The sequence below is a fragment of the Homalodisca vitripennis genome, chromosome 2, assembly GCF_021130785.1.
Source record: "Homalodisca vitripennis isolate AUS2020 chromosome 2, UT_GWSS_2.1, whole genome shotgun sequence".
In the NCBI taxonomy this organism is placed as follows: Eukaryota; Metazoa; Arthropoda; class Insecta; order Hemiptera; family Cicadellidae; genus Homalodisca; species Homalodisca vitripennis.
Genome location: NC_060208.1, coordinates 63,263,783 through 63,283,664, shown reverse-complemented (window position 1 = coordinate 63,283,664; position 19,882 = coordinate 63,263,783). Strand labels below are relative to the sequence as shown.

At 30.7% G+C, this 19,882-nt stretch overlaps 1 protein-coding gene across 1 annotated transcript in view; it reads left to right on the top strand.

Moving 5' to 3' along the window:
* LOC124354061 overlaps positions 1–19,882 on the top strand; it is a 306,617-nt gene that overhangs the window by 12,351 nt on the left and 274,384 nt on the right. Inside the window, exon 2 of the mRNA XM_046804237.1 lies at positions 9,452–9,480. The gene's annotated coding sequence lies outside the window, so the exon portion shown is untranslated. The remainder of the gene's footprint in view (positions 1–9,451; positions 9,481–19,882) is intronic.

Here is a 19,882-nt window from a genome sequence, read left to right as displayed (position 1 = left end):
AATTTAGGTTTGTCTACGGTTTTCAGGAAGCTAATTTTTTTTCCGCGGTCATTCCTTTTTTGTTTCTATTTAGATTAGCGATTAGACGTTCAGCACATTTTTCTTGGATGCGGTTTACTAGGCGACTATCACATATTTTCGTTTCATTATTTTCATCGGACAATTTCGGTACAAAAGTTTATCGTCTTTGAATCCAGCGGCACTATCCGCATCTTAGATTTCCATTAGTGGGCACACTGTTCGTAAGATACCACGTTGGTCTCTAGATACCGGTCTAAATACTACTAGTGACATTGGTCCCGACCACGGCTTGTCTCACGGACTCACCATGCAAAATATAAAACGTGCAACAATAAGTAAAATATTTCTTAAGCATGCTTTTTCTGTGTTATAACAGGTAATGCAAAAAAACTGAATTTAGCTTTGTTGAGCGTAGCAATTTTTAACTTAATTCAATTCAAGAACACGGCTTTAAAACCAGAACAAATAGTCATTATTTAAATTCGGACAACTGTAGTAAAAATAATCTTACTTAGAAATTGAAACCTTAAAATTGTATAAATATTAAAAAATCCTTATAAATATGATGATTTGTTTTTCATAGCTACAGATATGAGTTGTGATGGACGTGGAGAAATGAAGAATTCGATGGCCCCGTTTTCTTTACCCATAATGTAATAAATGTATTAAGACAAACTGATCTCACTGCAGAGTTGGGCTAAGTACTTTGTAAGGTATGTTTAACATAATTTTTCTGTTTAAGTTTTATTAAAATGTAATTTTCATACTATTTGGTTTATGGAATCCATGTTTGAAAAATTATAGTACTTCAAACGTTCAATTTTATTGTCTGGATTAAAGTACAATTTTTAAGCGGAAAATTAATAAAAATTTCACATTTTCACAAGGCTGGAGTAGGCCTGCAGCTTACTCCTTAAACTTTACGGACTGAAAAGTATTGTTCTTGAAATATTTTTATCATACGAATAATTGTGATGTATTTACTGCTGGAGTCTTGTTACAATATTAAATAACATTACATCCGTATCAAACAATCCACCACAGATCGAATAAAGTTTTACAGCTCGCAAGATTGGCAAAACTGTTCAATCAGCTGATGTCATCGGTATCACGTGACATGTTGCGTTGTGCCCTCCCAGCCCCAATTTCCCCATTTTGTCTCACAATCAAACCTTTCTTTCTTCTTTTCTCACAGAAATTTCTTTTGCTTTTCCACATATTGTATCCCATCACAATTGCAGTGTGTGCTAGATGCAGTGTTGCCATATGTGAATTAATTATCTAGTACACTAATCTATGCCTGACATTCAGTTGCTGTTTATGCCTTCAGGTTATCCACTATAAGACACTCTCTATGAAGTAAATATTTTTAAATACGTTGAGCATTTTTTGTCATATAGTACAAGAATTTGGTACCATTTACAAATTTTGAGGTCTGAATGCTTGCGTGGACGTAGAATTCCAATGTAATTGAGCTTATCTTCCCTTCTTATCGGCTTCAGGAGGCTAAATAAATCTTTATGTAAAACAGTATTACTAAGAATGTTTAAAGGATCTCTTTGTTTAAAAATAACCGAAATAATGTTGTCTGTTAAATATTAGTGCTTTACTGGTTCCTAAGAAATTTGTTTACTCAAAACACCACCAAATTTATAGAAATTTGTAGAAAATGGTTCCTTTCATCTAATCTAGAACACGATATTTTTCCTAATTAGTCAGTTCCAGTTTTTATGAAATAGCAAAAAATATTGGCTTTTCTGATAAATGAATACTATAGTATTTTTACTTAACTTTTTTATTCCTAGCATATTATTCATTACATTAAAAATTCACTTACATGTATTTTTGACAAATTTACTGATTTTTAAAATTCGAGATTGTCAGAATGTATATAAATTTACAGATTACACAGTTCTATAATCCTAGGAATTTACTTGCGTAAATAAACCTTGCTTAATTTACTCGCTCACGTGTTCATCCAAGCGGGATGACAAATTGTGGATATTTTGAAGTAGATTTATTCTTTTGTAAAATAAAAACAGAATTTAAGTATTATAATTTTTGAAACAAGTTCTCACACATCGTTGTTTACCGGAAGGATTAGTGCGCTTCACTTCGGAGTTTTTGTTCAAACTAAATTTTACTTAAGATAAATTCACTTATAATACAAGGACACAAATGTTGTACTTGCTGATAAGTTAGATTAAATTATTAATCTATTCCATATTTTTCTCCATTTATTATTTTGAACGCATGTATTTAACGAGGTTTTTATCCAAGGTGAATTACGAGTACTTCGCTGACTGAAGTGAATGCAAAGAAAGAAGAGGGAAGCTCTAATTTGTGTACCACTTGAGCAAACAAAGTTAGTGCAAAATAAACAGGGGGTTGTAGAGTCTACCAGCTGTCTGGAGCAGTTCTACCAATCTGATTGGTTAGTTTAACAATTTCCCTACGGATTTCTTTTAATTTTATTCCCAGCCTTTTTACATAATTTAATTCCACCTCAATAAACTGCCTCATTCTTCCACCACACATTCGTTCTTTCTTTCTTCTTTATTTGAATAACGAAAGATAAATAAATAAATTGTGATTAATATAATATTTCTTTAAGCCGTAAATATTAAGCACATGATAACTTACCAGTTTGTATGTCATGTAAATGCGCCACAGTTACAAAATATTCCCAAATGTAAGTTTACGGAACACACTACGTATATTTAATAGAAATTGACTTACTTATTTAACTTACCGCAATACAATTTAGGCCTAGACTGTTAGCAACATAAAGCAAAAAAAGAAAACTATATAAAGTCGAAATTAAATACTTACAGGATCCCTATTAAAACAAAGAGCGAAGGATAAAGCCAAGTTGACTATAACTTAATGTATTATTTGTTCGTATATTTTATTGAACAAAATAAGACAACTACCTTTAACAACGATTTATTCTCAGATTACTCTACATATTAAGTTTTAGATTTTACAATGTTAATAACTTGTTATAGAAAATTTTGTTTGATTAAACTCTCTATTTATACGTATTAATTATTAAACTGACGATATTTTGTATATTATTATCACATATGAGAAAGAATTAAACTTAAGTTCTCAAATCAACGATTTTGTTATAAATTAGTTTGAATATTCTAATTTGGCATTTAAGTCGTATATTTACGTCCGTAACTCTGTTAGCTGAGCTTTCTGAAGCTTATACTTTACACAACCATGCAAAAAGTTTCAATATTGTATCACGTAATTTGTTGTTGTAGGTACGTTTGGAAATATTAAGAAATATATCTGAACTTCGAATTTGAGAAATACAATCTTAAGACTGTAACTCTTTTAGTAAAAAAAATCAATATTATTTGTCTATATAAAATAACCACACATATAAGTTAGTGAAATTTTACGCCTTAAACAAAAAATGACAGTTCGTTATACAAAAATCCCCAAACTTGATTTCTTATAATGTGCTTAATGTTCAACTTTTAAATGGTTTTGAAACAAAGTCTATACTTTATTGTTGCTTTTGGATTGATTTTAAGATCATTTATATGTACATAAGAATTTGAGGAGCAGTACGATCTCGCTTTTTAAGTTTATAAAACATTTTGGCTAATAATGTGATATTTATCATAAATGAAGGTTCAAAGTGACTTTCTGATGCTTTTTATTGCTATTGAATTCTTAAAAAATGTTATAATAAATATAAATTTACTATTGGTTATGTTATTGACAATATACATTTTAATAACACTAATAAGTTATATATTATTTCTTCCTTTTTGCTTAATTTATATTCATTTCTCAATTGATGTTATTTTTGGAAAATCTTAAGTATAAACCGATTTGATCCAACATTTAAATGATTTTTATCGTTGTCATTTTATAAGATCCCAGTATAAAATTTCGTCACTGTTTATATTTTTAAAATATTTTCAAAATTGTCGGCAACTTAATTTGGGCAATATTTTTATACTCATGTGTATGTTTCTTTTTAAATTTTGACTTCAGGACTCACGTTTTTTATTAGTTATATCATAATATGATTATACGTTGCCAGGGGCACTTTACAAACCATAGACTACTCCTAAGTAATCTATTTACAAGGTAGGATTACGCACATCAAAAGTCGCGTATCAGGCTCTATTGAGGTTGCAAGAAAAAATCGTTTCCATCATCATTATCCTTAAGACCTTACACATGTTCCCAAACGCCATGGAGTAACATGGAATATCATAAACTCAATATTGTTTACTTAGAAATGAAGCTTCATGCAAAGTTTTAAGTCTATATCTCATTTCTCTCTCAAGATATCGTTCGGGCACACAGACTTAAATACATACAATTTGATAAAACTAGGTTACGGAATATCATGTTATTTATGAGATGGCTTGCTCGGTTGGTGCATTTACACAATGTGTTTTTAAAACCCGTTATTACAATATTATTCTGAAAATAACAATTTGTACTCCAAATATTTTAAAATATTTGTGAATATCTTAAACATATCTGAAGTAATTGTTTTTCAACTTTTACAATAACATTACTTGAGGTTATAGGGGTCTCTCATTGTCAAAAACTTTGAAATATGGTTGAACGAACACTAAATGAGTCCAATACTGGATTTACAAACTTGCTTCGTGCCAACAGTCATGTCGAAGAGTAGAAACTCGGTGATGATCGGCTCATTTTAAGTGGTGCCATACTGCAAATTTAGCCGAAACAGAGGTTTCGTGGAAACTACTCACCAACTTGTAGAAGTAGAGAATTGTGCAGCACGACCACGTATCCAAGGAATACAGAATCCCGCAGTCTGCAGTGTCGCGGAATGTCTCTCCTTGCAGACGCTCAGACAGATCACCACATCGTTGCTTTATGTCAGTCCGGTATGGAGAATACTATTTAAAAACTTTACACAGTTGGAGAAGAAAGATTATTTTATGGCCATCGATCACAAATGGTTTCACGCGATGTAGCGTTCTGGTTGTAAAATGGAGTATTTTGTGTCGACAGCTTTTATTACAGCAGTGCAGCATTCTAGCGCACGAAGCTACTATAGCGTCACAGCAATGTAACGTTCTTCTCTCTTATATACTAACCTCAATTTATGACTCCAACTTTTCCCCTAATGTCCAACTTACTTTTGTGGTTAAACTTCTTTATTTAACTTTTATTACACCGTTTCATCTCCAAGAAAGAGTATAATGTAAAAGGAATTCGTTTAGTGTTTTAACGGAATGATATAAGGTTTTCATTTTATTTATACGATTATTTAATTGTTCTTTTTATACGTATTGCTATATTGTCTGAGAGTTATTATTTATCGTTTGGCTGAGTAAATTAACTCGGTTTAAAATAATTGTTGTCTGTTTCCTCTCGGTGTTATAACAAGAGACCATTTATAAAATGTCGAGAATAAAATTTCATATGTACGACTCAACGGTAAAGACGAAAAAGAGTGCAGTTGTTTAGCATGTTTACGTTTTATTTCAAGAGAATGTCCAGAAAAATGTCTGTAAACGTAAACATTTAATTTGTTGGTAAAAATAAAACAGCATCATTTAAAAGTTACTGAATGATATGAAACACAATCCTTACAGTCCTCTTATGGAATTATACAACTGAAAGAAGAATCGTACAGGACTCTCACCCTGATACAAAAATGATGATTGAAATTCCACTGATAGTTTTAAATCATTGCTGTGATATTTTCTTTAACATGACAAATTTTAATTTTATGTTATGTTTTTTACATAATAAGTTAATATAACTAAATAGTTCAAATTCAAAGCAGCTTATTACTTTAATGCTGTTGTAAATAATTGTATAATTATATATGAATAATAAAATGTATAAAATATATATACGGTGTAAATTAAGTCCTGATACGCCTGGATATATTCTAAACGGATTGAGTTATCGATGTAAAATCTTCACCGTACCCATTAAAATACTTATATACTTAAAGTACTACAAATATATTACAAGATTATTATATAATATATTTTAATATTACTCAAATTAATGCGATCAAGAATGTACTACTGAGTAAATCAAATTAACAGTCCATCCATGTACTTGGATCCAGTTCTATGACCACTGACGGCGACGTGGCGAAAACTATGAATGTGGAATATTGTGTTTCAAACACAATTTTGATCACAGCCTTTGAGACACCATTTCTGACGGCAGGAAAACAGGGAACTTTTTATTAATCCACGAGGGTTGGTGATAATTTGAAGCAGAATTTAGGGACATTTACAGGCTCATAGAAATATTGTTGAAGATAAGGATATGACTTCTGTACAGCATGTTCTTTGAAAGATGGAGAAAATTATATGGTTTATTTATAAAAAAATTTTGTAAGAAAAATATTATTAAAATAATTTCATTTCATTATTTATATACAATAAAAAATTGATGAAGCCATAAATGGCCTCTCCAATGTTGAAAAGTACATTTTGTGAATTAACTATGAAATACTAAAACTAATGTATAGACGTGTATGTGGTTTAGAAGGATTATACATTGTGTCGACAATATTGAAAGAAATTTGTATTTATATATTTCTTACAACCATTATTGTTTTTTTTTATATAGACTTACGCCATAAAATTATCATATCTGTAACGTGTCCAAAATATTGGTTTCTATTTATTTTATAAACATAGTCTATATGTCGTATTTCAAATTCGAAGCCTTTAAAAATTTTCATGGATTTTTTGTGGTCGCTTTATGGAACTCCAGAAATTCAAAATTAATGAATAAATTATAACAGTATTCACTTTATTCAATGTTATGTAAAATTTTAACCGGAAATCTTATACCTCGTTTATAATTGACATTGTACTTACTCACAATTTTACTAAAATACTTGATGATAATTGAACATATGATGCATTTTGACCATTTCATTGCAGAAATAAATATCTAATCTATTAATCTAATTTTTCCTATAGAGCAGTGTCACATTTAAAATTAATTTAAATTCCCAATATGTATATAATTACCTTAGAGAGGGCATCACTACCTCCAGACATAACTGAACATCTGTGCCTGATGAGGACCCCTCTGATATTGAGAAGTATATTTTGTAGATTAAAACTAACTATAAAATCGTAAATGGTATATTAATTTTGTTAATAGTATTAAACAATTTTGGAGACACCACTATATCAAATACATTTTAAGCTAGTGCAGGATTGCCATTATGCACGAGCATAACATCTTGCGAGTTTTCGTTAAATTCCATTTTTCCTTTGAACTGTAAATAACTACTAGTTTTCTTCTTTCTTAAATCAATTTATCCAGAAATGTAATGTGCTGTTTTGGAATCAGAACTTCACTTCTTATAAGTAAATAATCCTCCTGTAAAATGTAGCTAAGTTATTAAATTAAATAGTCAAATATTACCTAATTAAAGACGCGTTTTGTTGAGTTATAGCATGCAATCTTAGGAGCAAACGTTACGCGATAAGTGACCCGGCTAAGTTGCTCATTTTAGGAATTTATTTCATATTATCAGTTTTAATTTATTCCTCTTAAAAATATTTTTACTTTTTGTCCAAATATGTACACTGCATTACTAAGCGTCATGTTATACCAATTAATCTATTAACATAACTGTCTTAAAAAAAGTCTGTGCCTAAAAGTGGAGCTTTGATGTGATGTGTTATGATACATTTTTCAAAACAATAAAGATAATACAATTCATAACATCGTGTTATGTGGAGGCAGTTTATCCTGTATTGTGTGGGGAACCATTTTAGAACCATCTAAACCCCTAAATAAAAGACCGACCTTTCTTTATCTAAAATAAAATGTGAACAAAATTGGTGCTTTTCAAGATTATGTTAAACACTGGAACCAACTCTCGGGTTATAATCTAAATAAAAATGAACATCTTAGTTTTTGCACCGTGTCATGTTTATTTTGCATTTTCCTTGCATGTATGGTTCATTGTATAAGGTAACTCATAGCGTGATATTAGAGTAACGTAACCATGTACACGGTTGCCCGCGGGAGTTGTAATGAAAATATGTGTGTGCAGGGACTCCAGCCGTGGTTCATTACAACAGCTCTACAAAGTCAGTTGAGTCGGTATTCATGTTTAAACGTAATAAATACAGATACATTGCTTCTGGCTTGTGATGGCGGTATTGTTAGCTTTCTGCATTGCTCTAGATTGGCGAATTTAAATGTATTTAGATGTTCCTATAATTGTAGGAATCTATTCAAGGTTTTGTCTGTGAAATGGTGTTGTTTACATAAAATTTAGGTCAATTAAAATTTAGGTGTTGATTACATGACATATTCAGTAAACATTGTCAAAAAAATGTGTAAAGCACATATATAAAGTAGTTTCTTGACATTTATAATACCAATTAAGAAAACCTGGAAAACAGAAAATACGAATTTGAAGACGTAATTGTAGTATCAATATCAATTCAAAATTCTGTTTATGTGCTCCCCTTAAATGGTCACGATATTGATACGTGCAACTCTTACAATGGTCATTTCTCTTGTTATATTCAACGAAACCATTGATAATACTCGTATCTTTTATTATACAATTGTAATATAAAAAATATCTTAAAAAATAAGGGTAGGTATACATCACTTTTATACAATTTTAAATAGTGTGATATATTTCGGACTAAGAGATGCTACTGATGCTGCAGTAACCATTTTAGTTTCGTAATTTTCTTTATAATGGTAAATTTGTTATTAATAAAGTCATAATATTTCATCGTATCACTTGTCCGGACGCCTAATGCAGCTTCTTTAAAACGACAAGACATCATAGAATCCAGCACATATCTATTGTGTTTGTAACTTTTTGTGTGTTTTTTAATATTTATTTTCATTGTTTTAAAATACAATTTTAATTTTTTCAAATCTTTAATTCAAGTTTGTATTGTCTTTCAGGTTTCTTTATCAGTATGGTCCTGCTGAATAGCGGCCACGTAACATTATAAATATTTTAATTCTTTGAAATTCCCATCAACCTATAAACCGCATAATCAACCTAGTAAACTAGTATACTATTATTGTGAGTTGAGTATCCAATGAAACGTCAAGTCGCTCAGTCAGCGCGCCATGTAAGCTTGGCAGAGTGGACAGCGATAATGGCACAGCTGGCATCTGGCATGGTGCCATAACTCCGTGCCAACACTCACAGTCTCCCTGTCATCTGTTGTTTGAAGATATTTCAGTTTGGGTGAAGGAGGGTAATGTAGGTGTTGTAGCTATTTTTGCACATCAAATATGTTATTAATATTCTGGTTATTTTAAGAATCCTATGTTGGTACCTGGTATATTAATTTATACTTGGCACATTAGTGCTTATGACGCAATATTATCATTGTACTTTTTTTTATGCTGGAATATTGCAATTATCACTAATATATTCCTAATGTTTTAGGTAAACGGGGAACTCCTAACAAGATTAAGGTAAGTGTTGACATTACTTTTTATGACATAAAACTTTTCATAATGGAACCTTAATCTTTTTATGGTTTTAGTATTTATAGAAACCAAACTTGATTTATGTCTTGATACAGAACAAAAGTAGCACATTGACCGATTTATGCAATAATACGTCTTATATTAGTTACCGTACTGAATTCGTATAACTCAGGTGGTCGAAGAGTGTGCTATTTATCCAACGTTATGATGGGGACAATCACAAGTGACAGTATACTATTACGAGTTACCAGTATATTATTACATTATATTTGTACGAAGACGACTCACATTAACGAACATGACAATTACCTATATCTTAATTCTGGATTGTGAGCGGAAATTTCATTTCTGGAAGTGTAAATTTTAGACCTTAGCTGAGTAGACCTGATAACTCTTATATACAAACATTTCCAATTTTATGCTTCTAGTAAAAATCTGATTCATTCCACTGGTTTATGTTGTCTGTCTAGAGTTATGCATTATACAATTTTGTTGATGATGTTGATGATGTTTTCACAGCACTGAAATTTCCTCCGAATTAAGAGTAAGTGCAACTCTTTACAGCAGTCCTACGGTGAAGACACATTTTATATGACTAATTTAAAAAGTAAGAAAGTAAGGTGAGATTTTATTCGAAATATAAATTCCTTAACTGAAATAATTTAATAATTTATAACTGTTTCATCCACACCATTAAAATGATAAGGCCATTAAGTTACTATTGTCCGATATAAATATATTATATATATATATATATATATACATCGGCCATATAATATATATATATATATATATATATATATATATAGGGACTGTTTATAGAAATATAAATAACTATATACACGCATATTTGAAATCTTTACTTCATAATACGTTTGTAATATAAAAAAGTAACAACTTAAACTTCGCTTGTATATAACTTTGGCACGAATAATTGATTTATTACCACCTAACTTTTTGAAAGTTACAGAACCTTTTCCGTTTTCACATGTACTAAATAATATTGGCCATTTATCCCTTATAGTCCTGGAGACAAACTGTAGAGGGGTAAGTGGAAAGTCTGTATGTGATATACAAGAGTTAGGAAACATTCATTACAACATGAATATTTTATAAAATCTCCTCGTGCAAATTTACTCCTGCATATTTTGCAAAATTAAATACTCTGCTAGTGAAAAGTTATCTCTAGGCATCCCCAATATCTCCCTTAAATACGGCATGCATTACACTTTCGATAACCAATTAGAACTTCCGATATATTAAAATGAAATTAATTTCTATGAGTCAGTAAGCAGTGACTCATTTTCAACAGATATTTGAATTGTATCTGTTCAAATTTGATTTTATTTTTGAGTGCTTCTAAGACTTAATTTGTCCTGATGGAAATTTGCACTTTTTAGGTTTACCTTTAAAATCAATTTATATATTACTGAACACCTTTCACGGAAGTTTTCTCTCTGATCCAGTCCAAAATCTCTAGTAAAAATATATCCATCTCTCTTCCAAGAACCGAACCTGTCTAACTCCAGGATATGTGCAATTTAAAATATACGTAACATACTATTATTATATAGTTTTAATTGCTAAATAACTGTTGATTTTCCTGTCATATTTAAAACAATAACATTGATTGTATTAAAATAGTAAATATTAATCGTTAAATCTAGATACATGTTCAAAAGCAACGTAAAAAACTTTTTGCTAGAGCATTTGAGTCTTTGTTAGAGAACTATCAAAAGGGAAATAAATGAAATTTTGTACTTCATAAAATATGACATTTATCCTCTCCTGTTATCTGTTAGATAACAAGAGAGGATTCTTGTACCTTCACACTCGACTTATAACTTCAGAGTATCAACTGTCGGCTGCTATGACACCCAAGATTTCCTTCAAAACGTAATCCGAACTAAACTAAACTGAGTAATAATCACATATATAAACTATCAAGTAACTTAACTTATTTTACACATATTTATTCTGGTTACAAACGGAACATTTCTTTAGTCATATCATGTCAATGTATTTCGATGTTACACATTTTATAATAAAAAGTACATAAGTATAATATATAGTATACGCACAAGGATAATTATAATAAAAAGTACCATTTATATAATTTGGAGTTCAAGTGCTCAATTAAAATATCCTAACTAACCAAGATTTTAAATTATGAAGAATAAACTGATTTCAACACGTCTCGCAGTCTTAATAGCACCAGAGATTTACTAGACTCTATTTTAATGTGTTCATCATAAAAAATAACCGATATAAGAGGAAAATCTGTCTATATACCTCGATATTTTATGGGACACCATAGAGGTGACAAACCACTCACTGTCTTTCTGAACTGAAGCTATTGTTCTCATTCCTGTCATATATCGCGTCGTCAAATATTTGCCGCGTCGACGTTTTCTTTCACGGAGCTTAGTTTTATATTAGAATAACTCTCAGAAAATATCTCTTAAGTAAATATGTAATATGAAATTTTTCACCGGCAACGTTTCATAATGTAAATGTTTCATTTTGTGCTTCTATTATGACTTTCATACTGCGTAGTGTTTTCTGTATTTAAATAGTTTTTGTATGCATTATTTAGAAGGTTGTGTTTAGATTACTTTCGTATTACCTTGAATTACTTTCGAAATTAAAGTTTTAAAATTATTGCTGTTTATGAAATTTAAGGCTTCTTAAAGGGAATCGAGGAGTAGTTTCAAGCAACATACAAGCAAACAAGAACCAATAACAGTACAACATATAAAATACTTTACTGCTGTAGATATGCAGTGGAATTTGTATTTCTGAGCGTGACACAGCGTAGCTAACCTCATTAGAAGCAGATCGAAATTTACCTCTTTCTCCCAACAACGTACGTTTCAAATTCTCCATTAATAGTATACTGGGTTGCAGATAAATGGAGCAGAATTATTAAATAGTGGTTTCATTTAGGTGAAGTGTAATCGTGGAATTTCAGATTCATAAACACATTTGGGATGAAGTGATCATTTTACAAAAGGTTAAAAGAAACAAAGAAAAAACTGTTATTGATATAAAAAGGTTTATACGTGTCAATATCTTATTATAATGTTTAGTAGTGTTTTAATAATAACGCTACACCATTATATATACAGGTTTCGCTGAGGTTGGATGCAAATTTCAAATCTATAGCTGATTTCATTCTCAATATGTACTGTGGACAAATAATCTTACAAAAAAAGTAATTAACACAAAAATTAACCATATTACAAGCTATTCTTACAAAAATGAAATTTCAATCAAAATTTAAAGTTTACGTATAAAATCTTCCTTGCCATATCTTGCCACGAGATGAATTCAGATTCTTGTTCATTACACTTGGATTCATATTAGTGTTTTATTTAAAAAAGTCTACACACCAATTCACTATAAAATGGTTTATGTATTGGGATCTGTAGGCTACATGTGTTAATATATCACAGATTTGATTCTCTCATTTGTGTAGAGTTGTTTACCTACTAACTGCTTCAATGATGTTCAATGTTCAAAATTCCATGGCTGGAGATGTACCATCATGGGACTCTTTCTTTCTTATGGATAAATGAAGTTTCATGAAAAACTTAAAGCCTGCAGACGATATTTATCGAGATTACAAGACATCTTTATAGTTAGATTGCACTGCAGTGTTGAAATAATAAAAGTTCCGGTGAAGTAGGGAGGGTACGAAAGAGTGAATTGAAATCATTCCTTCTCACCAACTTTTAAAATTGACTTTCACCTTATTATATTTTCGAGATATCGTGCGGACAGATGGACAGACTGATGAGAAATGAAATTTGTCCATCTCCACGAGTGATAGGCTTCTCTAAAGCTCATTTAATTAAAGTTTGTTTAAATATGTAATTTGATACTAAAGGTAAGAGCAGGACATTATACTTATCTTTAAACCTAAAACAATGGTACAACTCATATCGGGCCAGCACGTTAGCAGAACTGGTACTTCGTAAGCTTGCTGTACGTGTACAAGTGGTATTAGAGCACGTCCCGCACCACGTAATGACCCCATGGGTTAATGTTATGTTACATCATAATATATTAGCATACATTTAACTGACCGCGTACTAACATATAATGTTACAAAATATACAGTCTATTTGCCATACAAACGAGCTTAATTTAATAAGTAAACTCTTTGAGTTTGAATTTTAATATTTCGATTTAATACCTCTCTTATTGTTCTAATGGCATAAGCTTTATACTGGATATACTCATGTTACTAATGCCTGGATTAATATTTACTTCATTATTAATATTTCTTGAATGTTTCTAAAATATCTATTTACGAAATTAATATAGCTAATTATGATCCTATTCGCTTACTCTTTGTAGTATTCATGAAATGACTGCCGCTATTTCGTATTAAAAAATTATATCTAGAACTAGTTAAACCACGGATAACATTGCACATAGGTTTTGATAAAAAATAGTTGTGTGATTTTGTTTTAATATTAACAAAATAGGACCTGTGGAAAATGTTTAAGGTAAAATAACAAAATCAGTATTGTGAAAAAAAAATAAGTTACTAGATACAAATATTTTAAATTTTTATTTAACTTCTAACGGTACTTTGTTCAAATCAATCCGTCAACGCATAAGCGAGCACAACCCGGGAGGAATGAATACGTCAAAACAGCTGATGTCTCTCAACTCACATTAATGTTCATCTGGTGTTACATTAAAGGCTGAAAAAATGAAATAACCAATACATCAAACTTTGACAGTTGGCTAAGGTAATGGGTAGTTTTACCATTCTTAAAATAATATTTCTGAACTTAAGACTAAACTAAGCCAACACAAAGTTTAAATTTAAAAGTCTATCAATTACTCAACAAATTGTTATATCACGAAAATGTGTTTCATTTCAAAAGGTATTCAATCACCGATTAAATATTTCTTATAATGAAGGATGTTTTGGAGAATTTCAGTGTGTAATTCTAAATATACCTTCCTAAATACTTAAATGTCTCGTTTATTTTATTTATACAGTATGATCTGTTACCGACAAAACTAAATTTCCCTCCGAGAACCCACTAAACCACCCCCCCCCCTTTCATACACAAAGTGTTCCTCGGTGGACTGTGAAATCGCCAATATCATGCCTTGCTTCCCACATATACTTCGGGTGACATTTTCCTTCCAGAAGTGTTTTCTCGATAGAAAATTTCTACAAGATTGGAAAACAAAGGTATATGTCAGGTACTTTGAGGTATGATTTCGACCCATAGGGGCCGTTTATTCCCATGGTCCCTTATTTATAACTATAGTGGAATGCGAATAGTGATTATCCATAGATCGGTTAAAGTATATTTCGTTTAAGCTCATCTTGTGTTTGCTATGTAATGGGATATATTTTAATACTTATACTATAAAAAGAGATATTTGCAGCTTCTGACATTGTGTTCAAAGTTTCCTTGTAAATATAGATTAGTGATTAATAACTTTTAAATTTAAAATGTGTGTTTAAATACGTTATATAATATATCTTAATAAAACAATTTACAAGGATGTTAAGTATTTCTAAACCCATAGGTTGGTACGTACGATAGACTTTAACCAACAGAATACGTTTTGAAATGAAATTTTTATATCGGGTTATATTATTTGCAGTTACTATACTCTAATTTACTTGAACTAAGCGTCGTGTGTAGATTTCGAGCAAGGCAACAAAAGAGAAAACCCCTGTCAGTATTTTTATTATTAGCAGGTTCAATAATTAACCATTTAGTTTGGATTTAGAAATATTCAGTTCCATTCTGGTCTTAAAGTACATAAATGTTTTAAGTGGTAACTACTTTAATCACCGAGATGCGTTTTAATTCATGATTTTTAAAAGTTAAATAGTTGGACCAAATAAACAAATGATACTAAAAACACAGTTTAGATTATCCTAATTTAAATTTGTGTTCAAATCACAGATAAGGATTTTTCACCTCCCCCCCACCCCCACAATGAAAATATGTTTATCTATTCTCGATTACTTCTATTTGGTTACCATAAATATATGTCTTAAAAGTAGTGTTAATTTAGGAAATATTATTTGGTTTTGTAGGTATTCCAGATGAATTCTGGTTTGAAATCTAGAGATTTATCAGTATAAATTCTTTTTGCCGCAGTTATTACTTAATGAGAGGCTATAAATTAACGGTAACCCCATACTGAAAAGAGCAGAGAGTAATTTCCTGCTTTAAGGATAAACTAGCGATAACAATCTCCCAGATAAGTTGAAAGATACTGTCAAACTGTGATCATGTATACTTGTAGGTACTAATTATTCAGGCTTTTTTTAATATTATTTAATTACATTGTTCAAAAACGTTATTTATAGCGATATATTTTTGAATGTCTAAAAGAAATAAAGTGTTATTATGTAAATTACGCAACTGTGGGACGGGAATTGTACGAGGGTGTCTCTGAATTTATGTTAATCACTAGAGCGCGGTCTAGCGAACGAAATACGATACACCTTTTTAAAGTTAAAGTTACTTTAATGCTTTTTACATAATTTGATTCGGATAATCGCTATGATCGTACCTAATGAGGGAACGTTACTTATCTTATAATTGGAGTAGTAACGAGCCGGCAGCGGCACCTTGAAACTCAGCAAACAGTCCTCTTTGTTGACTTTCCTAGCTGGGGAAATTGTGCAAAGAGGCCCACATTCTTGAACTCCATTTTCTATAACAAAGTGTATACCTCAGACAATGAAATTCAATGTACGATACTTAAACTTTTAAATAAATATAATAGCAAATTTAATTAATGAAATTTAGTCGGTTGTTGATGTATTATTTATTTTAAGGGAAATTATTCTTCCCCTTCGCCCAACAGTCCTTTACATTCACAATTCCTTGAATGATTTTGAACGAAAGTGATTTTTCTTTTTTTTTCTTTTATTTAATTTGCCTTATTTGTAATAAATAAAGGCGTAACTTCTTTAGTTTATTTCTTACCGAAACAACAAATATCCCGTTTCCATGAAGATGAAGTAAATTTTCTTAAAACCTATTTGTAGGCTATAACAAACTTCTACACAAAGATTATTTTACAGAGATTATAAACATTTTGATTTTTATAATATTTTACTTTAACCCCAGATTGCAACAGTAACGAATTTAAAACGTAAAGATGTTTTAAAAATATTTTTTTACAATGCAAAAGTGCATTGTAAAAATTATTTAAACACCTTTATAAAACCAGCTTTAATGAACAAAGAAAGGAATGTTTTCACATACGGCGGCGTTTGAAACAGGTGAGCTTTCTTGAAATTTTGATATGGCAATTTAACACTTGCTTAAGTAAAAACAGTGAAATGGAATCATCGATCCATTCTGTCCAAACAACAGTCTGGAAAATATCAACTTCTATAATCAACCTTATAAACGATTATTTTGGAATAATGCAAGAACTCAGTAAGGATTTCCTATTTATACCGAAAGTAGATAAGATTTCCCACTAGGCTGTAATAGAATGCATAGACGTTTTCTTCATCGGGACAAGAACGTAAACTCAACTACTGCACTGGGCATATATTAAACCGGAAGTACATGAGAAGGATTAAAGCAAACCGAAGTAGGTTTCCGAGACATATGTATTTATATTTTTGATCGGGGCAACAAGGCAGATTCAGCTGTGGCGTTAGAATATAATTAATTCAAACCCCATATGGTTCTACACGTTCAAAACATGATATATGAGTCAGGTTAAACTCTAATACTTTTAAGCGTGAACATTGAAATAATACGTACCTGATGTATGCCTTCGTAAGTTTAAAAACTTGCATAGAGTCCTACTATCTTACTACTTCATAAGAGTGTTTACTAAGTTTTTTCAAGGACTTACGTGTGAAACCTGCGGTAACAGCTAGCTTATTGTAAATTCGTAGATTCCCTAACGTTTAAAGCAACTTTCAAATTTTATATGAGATAATTATGATTAGTGTATTTTGATACATGTAATTGGAAATATTATGTAGTTTATTCATAGTGCAAATTATAGCCAACAGGTCATCTAGGTGTCCTAAATATTATGTTCACCTTTATTTATGAACATCTACAACTAAACAAATTGTAATAAGAATATTCTTGTATTAAAATTGCCGATTTAACTTTTTTTATTTTATACTATATAAATTTCAAATGTTCAAAGTTAAAATTTCTACGATTATATTAAATTTAGAGTATACAAACCTCACCACTTCAATAAAAAAATACACAAAGATTACAAAATTAAACATGTATGAGCTATTTTAAAGAAATATTGGAAAATATTATTGTATATAGGCGATATTCAATGTGGTATGGTTAAAACATATGTTATTAAATTTGTAAAATAACTTTTTCCTATTCACTCCTTTTGAACATTTATTTTATTTGTTCTATTTATTCTTTCTATAGTATCCACAGTTATATATGGTTTTATCAAACATTTAAGTAATGAAACGTTGATGAGCTTTCTGGACAAAAACAAGGATGTATGATTTATATGATTTAATCCTAGTAAATATATGTCATTCTGTATATTTATTTTTAAAATACCTCTAGCCACTTCGTGTGACACTCCCCTTTCACTCATCTTCCTATATCTCCCACTTTTAATTTTTTAGTTAGTATTTAAGTTAGTATATAATGGAACGATTTTTACTGTATGAAATTGTATTATATGAAAGTAACAGTTAGAGATTTTGATATGCAACTAAGTCCCATTTGACATTCTTTCTAGACATAGTATTTTAATAAAAAAATACACAATAATAAAAAATTCAAGTATCAAAATTTAAAAGTAATTTCTTTTAGATAAATACTGAGTTTAGACAGTTTTAATATTCAAAAGAATGTTAACTGAGCAACTTTATTCGTATGATTCAATCGTAAATAACATCTAAATTAACTTAGCTGCCTTGCATCGTACTGTGTGGGTATAATGATTCTTCAAAATAAAACTTGTCTACCATCTCTGAAATAAATAACGTGTTTTTAAATCTTGAAGTCAAAAAACTTGAGGATAGCTCACCAACATTTGACCTGCGTGTCCAATAAACATTATTAACGAAAAATTAAAATGTTATTTACTATTTCTAATTATGGTAAAACATAATTTTTACCAATAATTTTTTCAATGTTTCCTAAATATGTTCATCTTTAATGCATGACCGACCAAATAGAAACCAATCACGATACAAATATTTTTGCTTTCATATTAATTGTATTATTAATACACATACCCAAGTACGTACAATTTATAGAAGTACCTAAGTTATATACTTTTCACAAAGTAATTGTAATTTTTTTCTAGAGGTCTATCACATCTGGTATGCTCCAAAAATGAACTGTAGCAGGCCGTGTCGGTAGTGTAGTGGCTGAGCAGTAGCAGAGTGAAAGGTCGGGTCGCTGTTTTCGTCCTGGAACGTTCCCAAGTCTGACCGTACGTATACTGAGTCATCACAGCACTTCCCGAGACAAAATATTGTTAGTGACCGCTTGTAACTGGATTTCTGTGTTTTAACAGCTGGTTGGACTTGATATACTATCTGTTCTGACTACCTGTAACTATCGTTGGAGGCTCAGTACGTTTATAGTTTAGGAGACGAAAGCTAATTTGCACTGCATAAGCAAAAAACCTGGGATTTATTGTCATTGGTAGAGGGATTTTATCTGAGACAGAAGCGTTATAATCTGATCGTCAGCCGCACTGATTCTGGTGAAGGCTAATAATGGAAGGGTATTGAAAGGTTAAAAATATGAAAAGAAGTGGTCTCTCAGATTAAATTTCTCCCGCGACACTTAAACCTGGCCATCGGACTCATAATGTTTATATCATCATCTGACAGTTGGATAAAGAGACTTAAATTCACCTCTTATGGGTTTTTGTATGGTTACTTGACGCTGTTTTAATATTTATTGAAGTGATAGACGGTTTGTTCAAGAGTGTTCCTTAAGTGTAACCGTTCTGACACGCCATCATTTCAACCCTCTCATGAGCGCGACTTACGATCAATTTTTGTCTTGGATAAAATTCTTCTAATGATTTCAAGAAAACTAGATTTAATATTTATACAATGCAAATTGGCTCTCGCCTCCTGGACCATATTCTAAGTTTTTACGGAAAACTAAACAAAACAGACATCGTGAAGAAAAAGTAAAGTTTCAGAAACAATCAGTTCCTGTCGCCTGTACTGTACAGGTGGAAGATGTAAAGGTGTGTTATCACAAAGAAATTAGCGGTAGTTTTCAGTATTGGTCGTTTAGCGTAGACCTACTATGAACTGTATTCTTTAGTTCGGTTTCAATAACTAGTATATTTTTTATTGAGTGCATGATTTAGAGATATTGTGCATGGAGTTGACACAAGATGGTTG